Consider the following 2832-nt stretch of genomic DNA (forward strand, 5'->3'; position numbering starts at 1 on the left):
CACAACAGAGTTACGGGGTCTAGATCAGGGGTGGGCAAAGTCAGTCCTGGAGGACCGCAGTGGCTGCAGGTTTTTGTTACAACCCAATTGCTTAATTAGAAAACAATTCTTGCCAATAATTTAATTTCATGACAAGTTAGTGCTTTAACTCTGCCATGTCAAGTCATTCTCATATCCTAGATTTTTTTTCCTTTCTAAGGATATCATCCAAATGAAGTCTAAAACAGGATGAGTAACTCTCAGTCCTTCACTTTTTGCTCTTAACTTTCCTTCCAATTATTTAATTAAACCAAATAGTGCACAATAAATATTCACAGGTGTAAATGGAAACAAGCTAAATGGAGAACTGCTGGTGTATTTTGTCATTTGCATCTTATTGCTAATAAGAAGCCATTAAAAACCAAGACTACAGCTGTTTAAGACTAAAATAAGCAATAAGGGTTCAAAATCTTAATGAGCGAGAACAATTAAAGTAAAGCAGAAGTATTATACAATATGTGCTTCTTATTAAGCAATTGTGCTAGAACAAAAACCCACAGCCACTGCAGCCCTCCAGAAACGACTTTGCACGACTTTGCCCTGGTCTAGATCATAACTGTCCTGGTCAAGGCAGTTTCAGATTAACATTAAGCGTGATGTATGGAGGGTGCAATTACTGGTAGCATTGCTGTCTCGCAATAAGGGGACCAAGATTTCTATCCTGGGAACTCCCTGTGTGGAGTCTGCATGTTCTCATGTGGGTTTCCTCCAGGAGCTCTGGTTTCCACCCACAGTCCAAAAACATGCAGGTTAGGTAAACTGGCCTTAGCGTGTGTTTGGTGTGTGTGTTTGAGTGTAAGTGTGTTTGACCTGTGATGGACTGGCGCCCTGTCTAGAGTTTGTTCCTGTCTTGTGCCCTGTGATACCTGAGAAAACTCCAGCCTCCCCCCACAACCCTAGTCTGGACTCAGATTATGGGGTGGGTGGCCACCCAGCCACATGGGTTAGCTATTGAACAGTCAGTTAGTGCCCTAAAAAGCTGGGCCTAGGCCGCAAAATAACTTAGCACCAGAACTGCAGGTTAGAATATGTCAGGACGCCTGGCACTACAGCACGACTATTTAATCTTAGACTAGAATGCCAAAGGTATGTTGTTCCACACCCAAATAATTACTTCCTACCCTGAGCCTTTCATTTTTCCCCTTTTCTGCCTTTCCATGTAGGTATGGCTTGAGCAGCCTCATGCTGACTGTTGATGCAGCTTAATATTGATCATATCAACAAATGTCATTAGATCTTCATTGTTAACCTGATGGTAAATGCTTATAGACTTCAATAAAGGAATACTCCACCCAAAAATTAAATTTGTTTAATATGCACTCGCACTCGCAGAAGAGCGTGATGGTAGATACACTGGACAATGACAAATAATGTAAAATCGGCCATGGAAAAAATACATTCTCAAGTAACTCGTATCACATAATCCACATATCCATTATTCAGCTGTTTGCTCAAAATGTGCAAAATGCTAAAATAATTATTATACTTCCAGAAAATCTCCCATAATACTGTGCTTTTGAATTGAAGGCAGGATTCTTTTGTTTTTTTTTTATTTTATTGAATTTATTGTAATCATTCCATACAAATAGAGAAATTTTTACAAAAAATAGAATTGAAAACAAATCAACCCACACCCCTGAGAAAGAGGGCATGGCCAACAGAGTCAAACTTAAAGCTAGTAAAAATAAGTAAATTGATGAGTTTAATAAGCGGATAAAGATAAATGGAGAAGAGAAAGAAATGGGAAGAGAATCTGCTTCCTCAGTGCTTTAAGAGCTTAATCTAAAATATTATTGATTAGATCCTGCCAGGTTTTGAAAAAGTTCTGCAAGATCCTCTAAGTGAGAATGTGTTTTTTTTCCAATTTCAAATAGTACAAAACATCAGTTACCCACTGACTTAAAAGAGGAGAGTTAGGATTCTTCCAGTTGAGCAAGATAAGCCTACGTGTCAGTAGCATAGTGAAGGCAATCACAGTTTGTTTGTCCTTCTCAACTTTAAGCCCATCTGGAAGAACAACAAACGCAGCTCTAAATGGGTTAGGAGGGATTGTGACACCAAGGCTGTCTGAAAGGCATTTAAAGATTTTGGTCCAGAATGATGTTCATTTGGTGCAGGCCCAAAACATGTGACCCAGTGAGGCTGGGACTTGATTGCAGAGTTTGCAGGTTGGATATTGCCCTGGAAACATTTTGAACAATTTTAAATGAGACAGATGTGCTCGATATATAATTCAGAATTCACTGGAAAGAGCACACTTTTATTCAAATTAATTCTGAGACCAGAAATGTTTGAAAATTCTGTAAGTGCTGTTAGGATTGCAGGCATAGTATTCTGTGGGTTTAATATATACAGTACCATATCATCTGCATATAGAGAAATTTTCTGTTCAAGTCCTTCTCTGATAATCCCCTTTATCTGATAAGCATTTCAACAGTGAACTGCCAGTGGTTCAATGGCGAATGCAAAAACTAGTGGTGACAAGGGGCATCCTTGTCTGGTACCACATTCTACTTTAAAGTAGACTGAATTAATGTTGTTAATACAAACTGGAGCTTCTGGATTGGTATACAGTAGTTTGATCCATGCACAAATGTTCGGGCCAAATCAAAATTTCTAATGTAGTGAAAAGATAGTTCCATTCAATCATATCAAATGCTTTTCCTGCATCCAATGATAATAATGTCTCTGGGGTGTTTGACTTTGTGGGTGAATATATTACATTAAACAGGCGTCGAAGATTGGAAGCTAAGTGTCGGCCTTTAATAAATCCAGTTTGATCTTGTGATATTA

The sequence above is a fragment of the Polypterus senegalus genome, chromosome 14, assembly GCF_016835505.1.
Source record: "Polypterus senegalus isolate Bchr_013 chromosome 14, ASM1683550v1, whole genome shotgun sequence".
Lineage (NCBI taxonomy): Eukaryota > Metazoa > Chordata > Cladistia > Polypteriformes > Polypteridae > Polypterus > Polypterus senegalus.